This window comes from Mustela putorius, unplaced genomic scaffold, assembly GCF_011764305.1.
Source record: "Mustela putorius furo isolate JIRA1106 unplaced genomic scaffold, ASM1176430v1.1 tig00003896_pilon_pilon_pilon, whole genome shotgun sequence".
In the NCBI taxonomy this organism is placed as follows: domain Eukaryota; kingdom Metazoa; phylum Chordata; class Mammalia; order Carnivora; family Mustelidae; genus Mustela; species Mustela putorius.
Genome location: NW_025422045.1, coordinates 9,372,275 through 9,391,605, shown reverse-complemented (window position 1 = coordinate 9,391,605; position 19,331 = coordinate 9,372,275). Strand labels below are relative to the sequence as shown.

At 38.2% G+C, this 19,331-nt stretch overlaps 1 protein-coding gene across 1 annotated transcript in view; it reads left to right on the top strand.

Moving 5' to 3' along the window:
• The first annotated feature begins 4,757 nt into the window (after positions 1-4,757).
• Positions 4,758-19,331, top strand: part of DENND4A (DENN domain containing 4A) — a 144,645-nt gene continuing 130,071 nt past the window's right edge. The window contains exon 1 of the mRNA XM_013059495.2: positions 4,758-5,023. The gene's annotated coding sequence lies outside the window, so the exon portion shown is untranslated. The remainder of the gene's footprint in view (positions 5,024-19,331) is intronic.

Genomic DNA, 19,331 nt, shown 5'->3' with positions numbered 1-19,331 from the left:
TGAAGAGAAAGTTAAGAACAGAAAGATATAGCAATAGAAATTATCCAGCATACACTAAAAAGAGACAAGGAAGGGGTGCCTGGATGGCTCAGTTAGTTAAGCATCAGCCTTCAGCTCAGGTCATGATCTCAGGGTCTTAGGACTGGGCCTCATGTTGGGTTTCCTGCTCAGCAAGGAATCTGCTTCTCTGCTTCTCCCCCAGCATTTCCCCCTGTTCAAGCTCACTCTCTTGTGTGCTCTCTCTCAAATAAATAAGTAAAATCTTTTTAAAAAAGAGAGAGAAGGAAAAAGGAAACATGAAAGCAGTTAATAGATATGTAAAATAAAGTAAGATATTCTTTAACATACATCAAACTGATTGGAGTTCTGGAAGGAGAAGAACAAGAAAATGGTACAGAGGAAATATCTGAAGAGACAGTAGCAGAGAATTTTCTAGGACTGATCTGTTTCAAAACACAGATTTATTTATTTATTTTTTTTTTTAAGATTTTTATTTATTTATTTATTTATTTATTTATTTATTTTTTTTTTTTTAAAGATTTATTTATTTTGACAGAGAGAAATCACAAGTAGACAGAGAGGCAGCCAGAGAGAGAGAGAGAGAGAGTAGCAAGCTCCCTGCTGAGCAGAGAGCCCGATGCGGGACTCGATCCCAGGACCCTGAGATCATGACCTGAGCCGAAGGCAGCGGCTTAATCCACTGAGCCACCCAGGTGCCCCTTATTTATTTATTTGACAGAGAGAAATCACAAGTAGGCAGAGAGGCAGGCAGAGAGAGAGGGGGGGGGATGCGGGGCTCGATCCCAGGACCCTGAGATCATGACCTGGGCCGAAGGCAGAGGCTTTAACCCACTGAGCCACCCAGGCGCCCCTCAAAACACAGATTTAAATGCAAATTTGTTGTTAGGAGAATGAAAAGACTAGTCATACACAGGGAGAAAATATTTGCAAATAACATTTGTCAAATGACTTGTGTCCAGAATATACATATATAAAGAATTCTCAAAATCCAACAATAAGAAAACAAACAACCTGATAAAATAATGGACAAAAGTTTTAACTATATATCTCACCAAAGAAGTATCATGGATGGCAAATAAGCTATGAAAAGTTGTTCAACATTAGTCATCACTGAAATATAAATCAAAATCACAATTAGATCCTACTACACATCTGTTAGAATAGCTAAAATAAAACAATCTGACAATACCAAGAGCTGGTGAGAACAAGAAGCAACCACATTCTCTCAAATACTCTCGAATTGCAGACTTAAATAAGTACAGTTTAATGTACTGAAGTTTTGTGTACCTTATAAAACTGAAGCCTAATGGTACAGATACTCTAGAATAAACAGTTTGGCAGTTTTTTATAAAGTTAAACATAGAATTACCACAGATGGAGCAATCTCAGTTTTGTGTATTAACCAGAGTGAAATTAAAACTTATGTTCATTCAGAAAACCTGGGCATAAATATTAATAGGTTTATTTTTAATAACCAAAAATTGGAAACAGCCCAGATTTCCACTGACGGGGCAATGAATAAACTGTAGTAGATCCATAAAATGGTATATTACTTAGCAATAAAAAAGGAATAAACTCTTTTTTTAAAAAAATATTTTATTTATTTATTTGACAGACAGAGATCACAAGTAGGCAGAGAGGCAGGCAGAGAGAGAGAAGGAAGCAGAGCAGGGAGCCTGATGCAGGGCTCGATCCCAGGACTCTGGGATCATGACCTGAGCCGAAGGCAGAGGCTTTAACCCACTGAGCCACCCAGGAGCCCTAGGAATAAACTCTTGATACACATAAGAACATGGATGAATCTCAAAAGCTTTTTGCTAAGTGAAAGAAGTCAGACTCAAAAGATTACATATGTATGATTCCATTTACATAACATTCTAGAAAAGACAAACTATAGGAGCAGATTAGTGGTTACCTGAGGTCAAGTGTGAGGTGAGGGTCTGATCACAAGGCAGTAGCATAGAGGAATTTTGGGGGGTTGTGTTCCATATCTTGATTGTAGTGGTAGTTTTAGGACTCTACACCTTTGCCAAAGCTTATTCTTACTGTGTGTTATATAATTTTTCTAAGACCAAGATGGACAAACTGGGTAAAATACAGTAGGGTCTCTGATGATCTCTGCTGATCTCTGCTGGCCAAAGGCAAACGATGCTCAAGAAAAAGTAAGGTCAATTCTTATTCTGACATGAGATTATGAACCAAACCTCATTTAAAAGTGAATAGTATTTCTAATTTTAGATTGCTAACATAGAGCAGGAAATAACCAATATACATCAGACTTAAATAAGCACAGTTTAATGTACTGTAGTTTTGTGTACCTTATAAAACTGTAAAACATATGGAGACTAAGAATCAAAGAGGTTGTTGAAATTGTATGTTTGAAGAAACAAGATGAGCTCTTGAATCTTTCACATTTCAGCCAGCTGTTTTGCCATTAGAAAGCTAATTTTAGAGGGAGTAATCTTCTTATAAAATACAGTATAATTAAGAAAAGTAGAGTTTGTGGGTTTTTGTGGGTTTTTTTTTTTTTTTGAGACTTCTAATTCAGAGTTGTACAGAGTGCTTGGTTTTCTGAACCAATCCAGCAACCTGAGAATATCCTGAACCATAAATCTAAGGTTAAGCCAAGAAACTTAATGCTAAAGAATCATAATTAACTTCTATGAGAATTGAGTTCCAGCTCCTTTATATCAATGGACTTTAAAAAAAAAAAAACTACAAATAATTTTTTCTTCAATCTGTGAAAAACAACATGGAAATCATAGTGTGTGAGATTACCCTTTCCCGCAAGCCAAACAACTGTATTTGCTGTGTAATGCATGTAAGAGAAATGTGCTTGCCTACTCTTGCTGACGACAGTAATAGCTGCTTCCCTTGCTTTCTTTTTCTGGAAGGAATCATCAGCAACTTGGAACACACTGCCACAATTTTTGAACAATGGTATTTTAAAAAAAATGTAAGGCATCAAACCCAAAGAGTCAAACCTAAACCAAATAACTTAGACCACAAAGTACAAACTAGTTTCCCCCATTTCTCAAAATTACTGAAACTGGGTGCACACCAAATCTCCAGTTTTTATACTACCATGAGGACACTGCCACAAATGCAGACATTCTTTACTTTTCAGGCCAAAATTAGGCCATCCTTTTCACCCTGTTACAAAGACGAACAATGACTTTTCACAGCTAACTATTGACACAAACTAGATTAAGAGAAGACAATTTCATGAAATTCCTTACAGGTTCAAGGGCTATAGGAAGAAGGATATAAGTGTGTTGTAAGCAGCTTATTCAGTGCATGAGTTTCTATTAAATTATGTAATAAAAATCTTAAGTTATAAATAATCCAACCAACTCCAGTCACTAGAGTAAGTTATTCTAACCAGCCAAGAACGCAAGAAACTTCTACAGAAAGAAAAAAAAATAACAAAACACCTAAGGAAACTAGCATTTTATACTATGCTGGAATCATGCTTTTTCTGAGGTTTTATTGTCACCTAATTATCATAAAATAGTGCACCCGGTCACACAATTAAAGCCAGTATCTACTGGCTTTACAGATCATGAGACTGCTGACTGGCTGAACATACTGGTGTGTGGTTAGGAAAACCATATCATTGAACTCTTGGCCACTGGCTGTGACATTTATAAGAATGTTGGCAATTTACCCACAATTACTACTGAAATTTAAAAAAGTGTTTTAACCCTTTCCTTACATTTCCACGTTAAAAACGATCTTAGGTGTGTAGGAATGGAGAAAAACTGTGGAGAAATTATTCCAATCAGGCTGGTTTTGAGTGGATACATGTTTACAAAATGTTGTGAGATGGTCAGATAAGCAGTTCTAATGCATACTACACAGTTATCATGAGTCATGTGCTGCCTGAGAATTTTCAGTCTATCAGAGTGGCCCATATGTTGCTTTTTATCAAGTCAATTTCATTTCAGAATCAAAAATGAAAAAAAAAAAAAAAGAAAAAAGAAAACTTTAAAACCCAAGCAAGTCATCTGTGGCAAGAGTGGGGCCTCTTGCAAAAACAAAACAAAACCCAGAAAACCCATACAGACTAACACATTTTTGAGTAACAGGCCTTGGTTTCAGAGCATTACTGCAGCATTTAATTCACGTGCTAAGCCTCTCAAGTACTTTTATAGTCCATTTTTAAAGAGTTTTTGTGCCTTCAGAGATTTTACCACATTTTTTTTTAAAGATTTTTTAAAGTAATCTCTATAGCCAATGCAGGGCTCGAACTCACAACCCCTTACGCTCCACCGACTGAGTCAGCCAGGCACCCCATGATTTTACCACTTTTAGTAGAAACACTGTGGTAGTTTCCAAGCAGCAGCACTTAACTTATTTTCAGAAACGATATTTTAGCGACTAAAGCAGCACTGTGGATAAGAGGGTTATGTCCTCCTTGCAGTGCTGTGGCTGATTGTTACAGCATTTGAGAACTCTTTGATACGGACAGGGTACAGGGTCACCTAAAGAAAAACATTCTCCGAAAAAGGTGATAGCTTTCCTTATAAGAAATGACACGAAAAGTCTAACAGGCACGATTTCATTTATTTCATTTTGATTGCCTAAGTTTTCAGCGGGGCAGTATTCTATTTCAAGGCCATTCTGTTGCAAAACTTTGCTTTGTGGCTCTAACATAGCTGTGTCTGTTGTAAACCGGAGAAGACAGCCAAAAAAAAAAAAAAGAAAAAAGAAAAGGGAAGAAGAAGAGATCAGGGTAAAGAGTACTCCATATAATTTTTCACATGAAGTAGGTGACAGACTTTTAAAACCAAAATTTCTAAGTTTTCTGAGCTTCTACCCTAAATGACCCCTGTTTTTATTAAAGATTATGGTGATCCCTATGGAGATGCTAAAGTTTAGGACAAAAATGAGTTAAGGACAGTTAACTGTCTAAACAAATGATTGTCATCTGTATACTGTGAGAATTATGAAGACCAGAGCAGCAACAACAGTCACTCGTCATTTATTGAGGACGGATAAGGTATGTAGTCTTTTGTGATTCCTTTTGAGGTTTCAGGATTTGAGGTGAGGTTTAAGGATAAAAATGGGAGACCAAAAATTTATCAGTTAAAATAACTGTCTGCATTGATGTATTTTTGGCTGATGGGGGAAAAAAAGGGAATATGTTTGTGGAATTTCTTTTTGTAAATGCCTATTTGTGTGGGTATATATAGGCGCTTGAATGTTTTTTTTTTCTAATGGCAATAGTTAATGATCATTCGTTCCAAATACAGAAATTGTATTAAGAACTAGGACAACTAATTTTACAAAATGAATGATAGGCAATGTGGTGAAAGATCTGAGAACTACCTCAAAAAACTGTAGCCTTGATCATAAAATATTCAAAAGTAGAGAGCGGCTGAGATACAGTTGGTGTTGTGTACTTGCAGTGAAAAGGAGGTAGCTTTTTGAAGATTAAAAAGTCAGGGATTTTTCCCCAGTAGCTCCAAATCTGGACTATGATTTGTGATCTTAATAGATTCTATGTTGCGAACGAGCTCAAACAAACAAAACTAATAACAACAATAACAACAACAACAAAAACAGTCCTTCCATGAGCTGCTTCATGTCTGGGCCTTTGATTCTAGTCTTGTTCTATACAAAAATTCCTTTTCTGTTCCATCTAAACTTATGTATTTTTTTAAGGACCTTACAAATTTCTCAGAGGTAGCTGCACAGTTCTTGAAAATATGAGCGTCATAACTTCCCATTCCAAGGACTTTAACTAGGTCAAAAAGGAAAAAAAATTGAGTGAGGTTTCTTATGCCCTGAATATGAAGATTTCGCTGGAACAAGAAGCTAATAATCACGGTCCAGAGACATAGTCTTTTCGCCAGCAAAACATATGTCACACACATCTCTCCTGTTCTAGTTCCAGAAATTGACAGATCTCACTTCATACTGGCTTAACATCTGGAACAAAACCTTGCTTCATAGACAGCGCATTCACTTAAGGCATAAATCTTTTTCTGACAATTCAGAGCAGTGACAGTGACAAGAACAAATTATTTGGAAGACATTTTCTCACCTACACTAGTGAGCAGCTTTGAATGTGTCCAGTCCAGAGGATATTCTTATTGATCCAAATCAGCTTTTGATCCAGTTATTCAAATTCTCCGAATTTCTAAGTTCTGAGGACTGAGGTTAGCAATTTCATTAGCAATTCTTCCCCAAACTTTCATCTGCCATGATTTCTAATACACACTAACCTCCAAACGGGCTTGTTTAATCTTTCCTGTTGCTTTGGAAACCCCTATGTATCATCATTTAGAATCTATTTGTATTATTATAGTTCTTTATAAATAGATTCACTGTGTTCTCATCTTCAGGTATGAAGATCTGATTTATAGTGACTGCTTTTATACATAGGACTTACTAATATTTTAAAAATTTGCTTTTCCTGGGGCGCCTGGGTGGCTCAGTTGGTTAAGCAGCTGCCTTCGGCTCAGGTCATGATCCCAGCGTCCTGGGATCGAGTCCCACATCGGGCTCCTTGCTCGGCAGGGAGCCTGCTTCTCCCTCTGCCTCTGCCTGCCATTCTGTCTGCCTGTGCTCGCTCTCTCTCCCCCTCTCTCTCTCTCTGATGAATAAATAAAATCTTTAAAAAAAAATTTGCTTTTCCTTAAATATATGCATTGGTTGAAGTATTAATAAAGCTTCTGTATTAGATCTTATCGATCATACTACATCTATACAGGCAATGTGTTTCACTTTGCACATGTTCTGTAGCAAAATAAAACCAAACTTAAGTAAGTAAAATAGAGGGTCAAGTAAACAATCAAGTGGACTCTCCCAAAGCCACAACCACTTCTTTACCCTAATTTATAGTTTCATTACTGGCCACACTTTTATTCTCCTTACTTTTTTTAGTTTCTTCCTTAGATCTATCCCTTACATATGCTTTTGGATAATAACACTAACCTCTACTGAATTCCTCCTTCCAAGGAAGCTTGGCCAGTTTCATTTGAACTCTAGATGGCCCATATGATACAAAAGGCTATATCCTGAAGACCCAGGAATGTAATAGTAATGTTATTTCTATTGCCTTTTCTCTCCTCTACTCTTTTACCTATCACCACTAAATGAAGGTACTATTAAACTACAATGACCATACTCACATAGTCAACTAAATACCTCTCTCTGCTTGTTTTGTTTTAATATCCCCCCTCGCCTTTTTGGGGGGATTTTGGGGTTTTGGGATTTTTTGGGTTTTTTGGCTTCATAGAGTACAACTGTTTTAGAGCAGAGAAGTTGAGAGAATCCTCTATCATTTTCGGGGTAGGAAAGATGATTTAGTAATACTCCAATCTTTGACTAATTTTCCTGCTTAAAGTGTTATGATAGAGGTGAGTCTGGGTGGCTCAGTCAGGTAAGCAACTGCCTTCAGCTCAGGTCATGACTCCAGGATCCTGGGATCGAGCCCTGAGTTGGGCTTCCCACTCAGCGGGGAGCCTGATTCTCACTCTGCCTCTGCTGCTCCCCTGGTTGTGTGCTCTCTCTCTCTCTCTCTCTGTGAAATAAATTTAAAATTTAAAAAATATTACTAAAGCTTACTTAACAACATTAATCACTAGGGCAATGCAACCAAAACTACTATAAGATACCATCATACCCTTTTATGCCAATAAGAATAGATTAAAAAAAAATTGAACAACCAAATAAATCAAAACCTGACAATACCAACTGGAGCAACTAGACCTCTTATACTGCATCACTGGTGGGAATGCAATCTGGTACAGCCACATGGAGAAATAGTGTGAGAGTTTCTGATAAACAAAGTCTTATCTTAAGGCCCAGCAAGTCCCCCTCCTAAGTATTTACCTAAGGAAAATGAAGACACAGGTCTACACAAAAACCTGTGTGCAAACATTTAAAGGCTTTATTTGCAATCACCAAAAACTGGAAATATCCCAAGTGTCCCTCAGTTGGAAAAATAGATAAACAAACTATGGTTGGACTGCTACTCAGCAACGGAAAGAAACAAACCACTGATGTATGCAACATGCAACATGACAAATTTTAAATGCATTATGCTAAGTAAAAAAAATCAAAAACAAAAGTTACATATTGTATGAATCTATTTATTTGCTATCCTGGAAAAGGCAATATAATGGGAATAAAAATCCAATCAGTGGTTGCCAAGGGCATATGATGGAGAAATTGACTATGTCAGTAGAACTCAATGAAGTCGTAGAAGATTCTAGTATTGTTCTCATTACATGAAACTTAGTAGTAATGAAAACAGGGGAAGAAAAAAAAAATAATGTGCAATAAATCAGCCAAACAGTTATAACTAGAATGTCTGTATCCCATGAGTCATTACCTGTGGACCAAATTTAAGAGGAAGTGACCTTGTTAGCTGTCCTTTCACTACTTCCTGATAGTAAGATAAAGTTAAAAATGCTCTGCTTTTGCATGTAGACTTTCTGCAGTAATAGTCCATTAAACAAAATTAAATTTTAAAATATGTTAAGCATATAGAATAGTGAAAAAAGCCTGTGCCCATATAAATTTAATAAATGCTATAATTTTGCCATATTTGTTTAGATGCTTCTTTAAAAAGCAATACAAGGGGGAAAAAAAAGCAAAAAAAAAAAAAAAAAGCAATACAAGGCTACAATACAGTTGAGGTCCCAAATTTATCCAATTTCCCACATTCCTCTAGAGGTAGCCACTGTCCTGAGGCTGGTATATATCCTTATATTTCAAGGATTTATCCATGTTGGTAGATGTCAGGAGATTTCACTAATTTTATTTTTTTTAAGATTTTATTTATTTATTTGATAGACAGAGATTACAAGTAGTCAGAGAGGCAGGCAGGGAGAGAGGAGGAAGCAGGCTCCCCGCAGAGCAGAGAGCCTGGTTTGGGGCTCGATCCCAGGATGCTGAGACCATGACCTGAGCCAAAGGCAGAGGCTTTAACCCACTGAGCCACCCAGGTACTCCAATTTTATTTTTTTCCAAATTTTTATTTAAATTCGAGCTAGTTAACATATAGTGCAATACTGGTTTCAGGAGTGGAATGTAGTGATTCATCACTTAGATAAAATGCCCAGTGTTCATTCCAATAAGTGCCCTCTTTAAAACCAACCCATCACCCATTTAGCTCACCCCCCACGTCCCTCTATCAACCTCTGTTCTCTAACGTTAAGAGTCTCTTATGGCTTGCTTCATTCTCTTTCTCTCTCTTTTCTCCCCTTCCCCTATGTTCACCTATATTCTTTCTTAAATTCCACATAGGAGTGAAATCACATGGCATTTGCCTTTCTCTGACTTATTTCTCTTAGCATAATAGACTCTAGCTCCATCCATATCATTGCAAATGGCAAGATTTCATTCTTTTTGATGGCTGAGTAATATTCCACTGTATACATATACCACATCTTTATCCCTTTATCAGTCAATGGATATTAGGGCTCTTTCCATAGTTTGGCTATTGTTGATAATGCTGCTATAAACTTTGGGGTACATGTACCCCTTTGAATCTGTATTTTTGTATCCTTTGGTTAAATAGCTAGTAGCGCAATTGCTGGAGTATAGGGTAGCTCTATTTTTAACTTTCTGAGGAAAGTCCATACTGTTTTCCAGAGTGGCTGCACCACTCTGAATTCCGACCAAGAGTGCAAGGGGGTTCCACTTTCTCTGCATCCTCACCAAGATCTGTTGTTTCCTGTGTTGTTAATTTTAGCCATTCTGACAGGTGTGAGGTGGTATCTCATCATGGATTTGATTCATATTTCCTTGATGATGAGTGATGTTGAGCATCTTTTCATGTGTCTGTTAGCCATCTCAATATTTTCTTTGGAGAAGTGTCTATTGATGTCTTCTGCCCATTTCTTAACTAGATTATTTGTTTTTTGGGTATTGTTTTGGGAAGTTCTTTATAGATTTTGGATATTAACCCTTTATCAGATATGTCACTTGTAAATATCTTCTCCCATTCCATAGGCTCCCTCTTAGTTTTGTTGATTTTTCCTTACTAACTTTAATTATTGTATAATACCCCATTGCATGATTACAGACATTTATAATCACTACTAGTCATCATTACTGCAAATAGTACCCCAGTGAACATCTTCATAGCATCTCCTGGGGCATATGTGTAAAAGCTTCTCTAGGTGCAGGATTTTCAAACTTTTATGGCCAATCCATATGGTGAAAAACAATTTCACATTCTATTCCATATATGCCTACGTGCAGAGTAGATCATCACAGGCCGAATTGCCTAAAAGGAGATCTGTGTGACAGAAATCTGTGTGCAGGGCATATATTGGGGAGTGTCCTGGGATCCACACTTGTGGCAGAGTGAAAGAAGCAGGAATGAGCAGAGAAAGTTTTGGGGTCTAATGAAGTGGCAGCAAAAGCCTCAGTTGATCCCACATTTGCTGCAGTGATCTTTCATCAGAGTAATTTTGAATTGGGACAAGGGAATCAGGACTTTATATACCTGTATTGACCAGTTACTGAATACAGCTGCACCCAGGAAGAAGGCGTGACCTTGGGGGAGTAGCTGTCTTCCTGGAAAGAGTCCTGGAGAGGGACTCAGCTAAAACTGTAGACTGCCAACCCTCCCAGAAGCTGTGTGAACTAACACTTCAGTCCTGGAGCGGGAGAATCAAGGTGGCACACAAAACCATCCCTAACCTAATATTTTCCGTTCTGTTTCGTTTATAAAAAAATGTTTATTGTAACCCTTAAATCGATTTCATAATCCACTAATGGATCATGAATCACAGTTTGGAAAAAACTGCTTTAGAGTATATACCCAGAAATGGAATTGCTGGATGGTAGGGCATATGTATTTTCAATTTTACTAAATATTGCCAAACGGCTTTCCAGAAGGATTTGGCCATTTAACATTCCCAGCACCAAAGCATGAGAGTTCCAGTTTTCCTACAGCCTCAATAATCCTCGGTGTCATCAGATTTTTAAATGTTTGCCCATCTGATAGATGTATTACTGGGATAATACAGTAGAGAATCTGAAACCCATCCTTTGATGAAAGCGAAAACATTCCCAATATTGTAGGACACCAAAGACTGACTTCCTGCTGGCTTATCAACCACCAAGAGACATGTGTATTTCCATGATAATGGGATAGCATTCAGTTTTTAGTCTTGCAAAATAAATCTTTTAGTCTTTTTTTTTTTTAAGATTGTATTTATTTCAGAGAGAGAAAGAGAGAGCACATGCATGTGCAAGCATGAGCGGGGAGAGGGGGAGGAGTAGAAGCCACCCCACCAAATGAGGGGCCCTATGCAGAGTTCAATCTCTCAGGACCCTGGTTCATAAACTTGAGCCAAAGGCAGGTGCTTAACCGAATGAGCCACCCAAGTGCCCCAAATCTTTTAGACTTATAATCTGTTCTATAGCTCCTAGCAAAGACATAACATATAACAGCACAAAATACCTGTAAGATCGAAGGAGAAAATTCTATGCCTTGAAACATGGCATCGAATATTTCACTTTTTTTGAATCCCCTAGGCAGTGTGGTTTGGTAGAAGCCTATTGGCTCAGAAATTGTGAAGCCTAGGCTCTGATCAAGTCCCGCCATGGGATTTGGTAAATTCACTCCACCTTGCTGTTCCTCAGTTTCTTCATCTCTACGATAAGGATTTTCCTATATATTCATGAGTTTGGAATACTGAGTTCTCACAACTGATTGATACTATGTAGCAGAGAAATCAAAGAACCGGGAATCTGGGGATCTGGATTCTAGTCCTAGCTCTCCTCCCACAAGTGGATATGTATGACCTTGGACAAATGGTCACAACTTTGCAAATGGTCACTCTGGGGAAAATGAAATGGTTACAAGATGACCTCTAAGGTTCCTTCCCACTCAAAAATCCTATGTTCTGGTTCAGAGAAACATGAAGTCAGTTTATGAAAGCTGACATTCTCATAGAGCCATCATGATGTAGGTCAGTAATACATTTTAAATCCATCTCTGATTGCCTTTCCCACCTCAATTGCACTATAACCCAATCCATTTAGCCCTACCCTCATCCAGTTGCATTACCTGAACTCTTGCCCTCGAGATTTTCCCTTGCAAGCAACAACCATTTTTATTACCTTTAGTATTTCAATCCTTGCTGCTAACCTTATGGCAAACAGAGCCCCGTGCTATGTGATCATCAAGAAAATATGAAACTGAAGAATAGGTTTCTTGTCTCTTCACAGCTCCACTAATTCCCTATCCCTTCTTCGCATAGAGTTTGTTTAAAATGAGCTGTATCGTTATCTACTCTCATCAGCCTGAATCAAGGATTCTGTGGCTCTCCTTTCTTCACTGTGCCATCCACGACCTTCCAGGCAGCACTGCACAGGCCAGCAGGGTTCGCCAGCACTGCCCTATTGTGCCATCTCTAAAAGCCTTTCTTCCATTTCAGTTCGAATACATTCAAATAAAAGCTTCATGCCAACTTCTTTCTGTTTCCCTTTCGGTAGAATTTAAAACTCTGTAAGTTACTATTACAACATCTAAATTCTATTAAATCAGTAAGTGATGTTTATTAAATTCAAAATGCTGATAAAATAATTACAACCAATTATGAAATCACAGGGTTATAAGCAGAGAATGTAGAAGAAGGATATCCATTTCTAGGAGACAGGACAGCAAATGGGGACTGTAAAGAGACTAAAATAGCCTAAGAAGCAGCTTTGGAGATCTTTTTGGTTTTAATTAAAATCTTTATCATTAAAAGGCCATTTTTCTCCAAATTCCGAATAAGGTAATTGTTAGAGTTCTCCCCTTCTGGATTAACTTTGTCTTTAATATAAGTGGTTTGATATAACTGACCAGTCCATCTCTCTGTACACATTTGTAGGGGAGCCCAATCCTTATAGACGGCAGAGGCTTAAATTGTTTCTTTCAATTAAGAACCTCATGTCCTGGGGCGCCTGGGTGGCTCAGTGGGTTAAGACGCTGCCTTCGGCTCAGGTCATGATCTCAGGGTCCTGGGATTGAGCCCCGCATCGGGATCTCTGCTCAGCAGGGATCCTGCTTCCTCCTCTCTCTGCCTGCCTCTCTGCCTGCTTGTGATCTCTCTCTGTCACATAAATAAATAAAATCTTTTAAAAAAATTAAAAAAAAAAAAAAAAGAACTTCATGTCCTGAATCTGAAAGAATGAGAGGCTATCTCCACCATCCTGGAGAGAGGCACGGGAGAACAACGCATAGGCATAGGCCGTAATGCTCCCTCCTCTTAGATATCGTCAACACTGGACAGTGACTTTTCTACCAAGAACAGAAAGAAAGGAGAGGAGGAATCTAGCAACCTCAAGCTATATCTGGATTATCATATTTCTTCTTTAGAAAGATTAGCCTGGCAACAAAAGGAAGGTAGGGTTGAAGAGGAAAAGAAAAGAGATAGGGAATCCAATGAGGTGATTTCTACAACATTTCAGGTAAAACAACAACAAACAAACAAAAAACAAACCAAAAGAACCAGGAGTACAGTTTGAACTAGGTCAGTCGGAATGGAGATTGTGATGAGGAACAATAGGAACAGTACAACTGGATGTTAAAAAGGTTAATATCGGTTGGCTTTGATGATAAAGTGTTTGAGAAGGAGGGTGGAGAGAGGTGTCTGGGTGCCTCAGTCAGTTAAGCATCTACCTTCGGCTCAGGTCATGATCTCAGGATATTGGGATAGAGCCCCCAGGCAGGCTCCCTGATCACTGGGGAGCCTGCTTTTCCCTCTCCTGCTTGCCTCTCCCTCTGCTTGCTTCTCCCCCTGTTTGTGTGCTCTCTGTCAAATAATTAAGTAAGATCTTAAAAAAAAGAAAAAGAAAAAGGTGAGGGTGGGGCAGAGGAGTTGATTACTCACAGGTTTTGACTTTTGTGATTGGTACATGGTGGGTACTATTTAAGAAATTAAAGAATATAGGAGAAACAGGTTTGGGGTAAAGATAATGAATTTACCCTCAAGTACATTTTGAGTTTCAGGTGAATTTGGGACCGAGCTGTCTAGAGGCAACTGAATATACATTCCCAAAGCACAGAAGAGAGATATGTTTCTGTCTCCCAGTCTGAAGAACTATACGAAAAACAGAAGTATTTTAAGTTTACTTTTTTCAGTTGCAGGTGTTTCCCCTCACCAATAAACAGGGCATCCCTGTTGTTTACCCTTGCAGAACACATGTCTGGGCCAATCAAGAAAAAAAAAAAAAAGACTCTGTGTTGTCTGATTTGTTGAGCCTCATGTTTCCAAATATCCTAGCTGTAACAACAGTGCTGAGTCCATGAGAAAAGCTGACTCATATTTCCTGCAAGTCAGCACAGATGCCCATCCTTCCAAATTATTTGAGCCTTTGGCCACTCCCAAAGAGAATCAAAGTGTAGGAACAATTTATGAGCATCTCTTTCATTTGTTGAGAAAATTCTAGTTCATCTGTTATTTTTTTCAGAGTTAAAAAAAAAAAAGCTTTTCCTGCCTTGTGCCCACCCCTATCCCTATGCACCAAATAGGGGTACCCTTACCTTTTGTAGAAAGTCTAGGTTCTCTCGGGATTCATTCAAATGTTCTCTATTTGTCACCTTCCATTCCCACAATCAGAATTAATCACTCCACAGTCTCCACAGCAATAGTCCCACCATTTAGTGCAGAACTTCTCATAGTGTGATTTTTATTAAAGGGAAATGCCTGGGAATATACCTTGTGGCTTAGAGGCATAAGGGGCTTATCTATCTTTGCTTTCCTTTTTTACCCAGTGTAGCACTTTGTGCATAAAATCTGACTGACACAAATTTGTCCAAAAGTTACAAAAATATGGTCTTACCATTTAAAGAAAGTCAGGAGGCATAACTGTCTATGGACAATGACAGTTTAAAAAGCCACACGCCGTATAAATGGCTTTCTTTTGCAGATCATTTAAAAACTAAAAATTGAAATCAGAAGGACTTGTTGAGAAAGGTAGAAGCATTCACTTGAGGAGGGTGTTGGGAGGTGATAATTTTCAAATTTGTGAAAAAGTGCTGAGTCAAAGATGACTCCTCAGCAGGCCATCAACAGGCTAGATAGCAGTAGCTCAGACTGCTAGAGCCCTCCTGTCCCTGGACACCTCTCTCAGGGACAACATGACATTTCTCACTATTATTCTTGTGAGTTGTTCAGATAACTTGTCTTTCAAAAGTGTTTCATCTGATTTGTGCTTTTAAGAAATAAGTAGATGCTGGGGCGCCTGGGTGGCTCAGTGGGTTAAGCCTCTGCCTTTGGCTCAGGTCATGATCTCAGGGTCCTGAGATTGAGCCCCACATCGGGCTCTCTGTTCAGCAGAGAGCCTGCTTCCTCCTCTCTCTCTGCCTGCCTCTCTGCCTACTTGTGATCTCTGTCTGTCAAATAAGTAAATAAAATCTTAAAAAAAAAAAAAAAGAAAGAAAGAAGTGGATAATTTGACCAGATTTCTACTAAATTTCAGTTTGTGGCTCAAATACACTGGAGTGTCATTCTAACACCATCGCACAATGAATAGAACTTGGTAATGTGTGCTGCTTTGTGGCACATCCAAAGAGTTTCTAAAGAATGATAAATCCCTGGTGAAAGGCTTTCTCACCCATAGGAGGCCCCGTGGCATAGATATCAAGACCACTTTATAGAAGGCTCCAGGTTTTCACTTAAAGACATGGGAAATTTCTGGTATAGCAATTAAAGGTAAATAGATTTAACAGGTGGAGAGGATTAGGCTGTACAATAGCTTGAGCTTCCAGAGCTTTAAACTGTTATGGTTTCAGAGTTTTCCTTCATGCACCATTCAAACCATAGTATTTAAAATTAACTTTTAAGAAAAAAACCAGATACAGTTTCAGGTGTAAAAAATGGCATAATTTCAGAAATGGCATGAGGCCCAACATCTAAGCCACATTTTTCTATGTGGCCCAGGTCTGCACTGTTAGACTCCCTTGCCCAAATCACATTTAGGGTTTAAGTTTGTTTAACTGTGACTATAGTGACATATGCGTGGGATGTTGAGAGAACTCAAGATAGGACTGGTAAGGGCTCTGAGGTATTTAAAGTCACTTCCTGAGAATACAGTCAAATACTCTTATTGTTTTATTACTGCATTTTTTAAAAAATTTTATTTATTTGACAGAGAGAAATCACAAGTAGGCAGAGAGGCAGGCAGAGAGAGAGAGAGGGGAGGAAGCAGGCTCCCCGCGGCGCAGAGAGCCCAATGCGGGGCTCGATCCCAGGACCCTGGGATCATGACCTAGCCGAAGGCAGAGGCTTTAACCCACTGAGCCACCCAGGCGCCCCTCTACTGCTTTTTAATATGTTCTTTCATAAAGTGTGTTCTTTGAAAAAAGAGTGTTATTTGATTTAAAAAACAACCAAAACTTCAAACCTTTTCAACTTTTGAATCCCAGTCGGTAAACTATGCTTGTAACTATACATCCATAATATTTTCTTATTTTTTTAAAGATATATTTATTTGAGAGAGAGAGAGTGCACAGGAGTGGGGGGAGGAGGGGAAGAGGGAGAGAGTTTGGAGCAGACTCCCTGCTGAGAAGGGAAGGAGTCCTACCTTGCAGGTTCAATCCTATCACCCATGGGATCATGACCTAAGCCAAAACCAAGAGCCTGATGCTTAACCTACTGAGCCACCCAGGTGCCCCATATGTCCATGATATTTTAATTGGCAAAGGTAGATAAAATATTTGCATTTTTTTCCTGCCAATTAAAAGAGTAATTTTTCTTTTAAAGATTTTATTTATTTGCGCGCGAGAGAGAGAGAACACACAGGCAGGCAGAGAGGCAGGCAGAGGCAGCAAGAGAAGCAGGCTCCCTGATGAGACTGGATCCCAGGACCCTGGGATCATGACCTGAGCTGAAGGCAGATGCTTAACGACTGAGCCACCCAGGCACCCCTAAAAGAGTACTTTTTGTTGTGCCTCAAAGAGTAATTGACTAGATAGGTCTCACAGGGATTAAAACCCATGAAAGGCTAAATCTGCATCCAGAGAGAACGGGAGGTTTGCAATTGGATTTTTTTTTTTACAGTTTTATTGAAATATAATTGACACACAGGGGACTGCACATAGCTAAAGTGTGGAACTTGCTAAGTATGACATAGGTATACACCTATGAAACCATCATCACAGTCTAGATAGTGGACATATCTATCATCCCCCAAATTCTCTTGTGGCCCCATATACCATAATCTCTCCCTTGCAATCACTGACTGGACTATAGCCATACCCTCACACTGGGGATAAAAACACTGTGGGTGACACAGGCACCGGGAAGAAGGAGCCAGCCTGGCAAAGATATTTAATTTTTGGTTATATGGAGTGAAAAACTCCATGCATGTAGGATATATTTAAAAATAAATGTATCGACTCAGTATTTCAAATAAAAAACCATCTTGATCTTTTGATCTTTATAACTTTATAGAATGTTTAATTATTTTAAATGTGGCAAAAACTTGCTTCCTTCTTTCTTTCCTTTTTTTTTTTTACAACATTCCTCACACAAGAGTGATTTTTAAAACGAAATTTACCCAGAGCTGTAATCGCTTATTTTTTAATGAAAATTAATAGTATCAATTAGACATGCATTTAGAATAGTTGAACATAAAGGGAGAGGCACATTGTCTGGGCCATTTTGGAGCAAATGTTTACAAGACCATAGAGCATATTTTATGGTCAGAGAGCACAATTTTTCAGTGCTAAAAATTAATTGGTGCTATATTAGTACTTTTCATTATTATGTGTTAACTATCTGAGCTAAAAAGTTACACTAGTTCTTATTTCTTGGGTGGTGGTTTCTAAACTTATATGGAATGGTCCACTGAACACTTCAATGGGACCAAACAATCCTACTGATCACCAAACTCTTTTACAATTTTGGGGAGGAAACTCACCTGATACCTTAAAAAAAATACATGGTTTATAAAGTAGAATAGGAGTTATTGTTTACTGGGTAGAGTTTCAGTTTGGGATGATGAAGAAGTTCTAGTGATGGCTGCATAGCAATGTGAATATACTTAATGCCACTGAACTGTACACTTAGAAATAGTTAAAATAGTACATTTTATGTAATGTATAATTATCCAAATAAAAATATAAAAATTGATGTGATAGCAAATTTCATTAGAAAATGCACAGCTAAGCACTTAAAAATACATTTGGAACTACAACATCAATAAACTACACACTCATGGGGCACCCAGGTGGCTTCGTTGGTAGATCATTTAACTCTTGATCTCAGGGTTGTAAGTTCAAGCCCCATGCTGGGGGAAGGTATTGCTTGAAAATAAAATCTTAAAAAAAAAACTACACACTTATAACAGTACATATTATTTTCCTTAGTAGCACATTGTACAAAAATGGTTAAGAATGACTGACTGGATTACCACTTGAAATAAAAAAAACCCACACCATTAAATGTACTTATTAAATAGCACTGATTAGGCAACTATAAGTAACACTAAGAAGACATACAAAACACTTAGAAACAACTTACATTATTTAACAATTTTCAGTGAAAGTAGTATTTTTCTGTATACAGTCTTATGTGATTGATGCTCATATATTTTTATAAGGAAACTGAAGATCAGAAGATATAATTTGACCAACTAAGTGTTAAATAGGCTCAACTTTAGGTTCTTTTGTTTTACTTGAAATCCAGTTCTTTGGCCCATATATTGCCCAAAATATAGACACAGATGTCATACTTCAAACTGTGCCCAACTTCCTTGCTCTAATGGCTTTCAGTTGCAATTACAGTAAAATCTGATCTTGTTTCTTATTTTCGTAGGCCCTGGGGGAATAGGCCCTCATTCACCTCTCCAGATTCATTCCAGGCTCCTCTTTATACTTTAGATTTTCCAGCACCAGACTCCACTCAGTTCTAATAGCCAAGGTCCTTATTACCACAGATCCTTTGCACAGCCATTCCCTCTGCCTTAAACAATTCCCTAGGCCATTTCTCACATTACTGACTCCTCATCCCTCAGATGAGCCTTTCCTGACACTCTGTTGTTGTTCTTTTTTAACCTATCCTGTTATTTGCTCTCCTAGGATTCTGTTCATCACCTTTGTACATGGTTTCTTCCAAAATGTGTGAAGTATTTATTGTCCCTCTTTTTCCAACCAGTCAGTTTCATGAAAGCAGACCTTTTTCAGTTTCCCTCATGGCTATTTGCATTTCGACCAATGGTTATTGACTGACCGACTGACTGAATATGATGGAAGAAATGGAGATAGGAAATAGAGCTGTAAACTTGGTTAGTAAAAGGGATAAATGGGACAAAAGGGACAAATATTCTGCACAATCAAGAAAGTTGAT